This window comes from Otolemur garnettii, unplaced genomic scaffold (genome assembly GCF_000181295.1).
Source record: "Otolemur garnettii isolate 467f Iridium unplaced genomic scaffold, OtoGar3 scaffold00043, whole genome shotgun sequence".
Lineage (NCBI taxonomy): Eukaryota > Metazoa > Chordata > Mammalia > Primates > Galagidae > Otolemur > Otolemur garnettii.
Window position 1 is genome coordinate 11,369,281 of NW_003852438.1, and position 293 is coordinate 11,369,573.

A 293-nucleotide genomic window follows, 5' to 3' on the forward strand; every position below is an offset into this window, starting at 1 on the left:
ACTGGATCCACGATCCCCAGGGAGTGGCCCACTCTTGCCCCATGAGCAGCTGCTACACACCAAGCCTCCTCTCCTCCCTGGTGGGGATATGGGGATGGGACTAGTAGAAGTTCTCTGCCAACAGAGGCTCAGTGCAGGGACACCAGCCATCTCTACACCGCTGGCCACAGGCCCACGGTCTCTTCTCTCTCTGACTTTAGTTTTCTCTTCATAACAGTGAGGGGACCAGAGCAGACAGTGGTTCCCATTATAGGAAGACTGCAGTCCTTCTCTAGGTGACCTGCTGACCACAA

At 55.6% G+C, this 293-nt stretch overlaps 1 protein-coding gene across 1 annotated transcript in view; it reads right to left on the bottom strand.

Annotated features, from left to right (window-relative positions):
• LOC100944402 (retinol dehydrogenase 16-like) overlaps positions 1 to 293 on the bottom strand; it is a 4,797-nt gene that overhangs the window by 984 nt on the left and 3,520 nt on the right. The window lies entirely within an intron of this gene.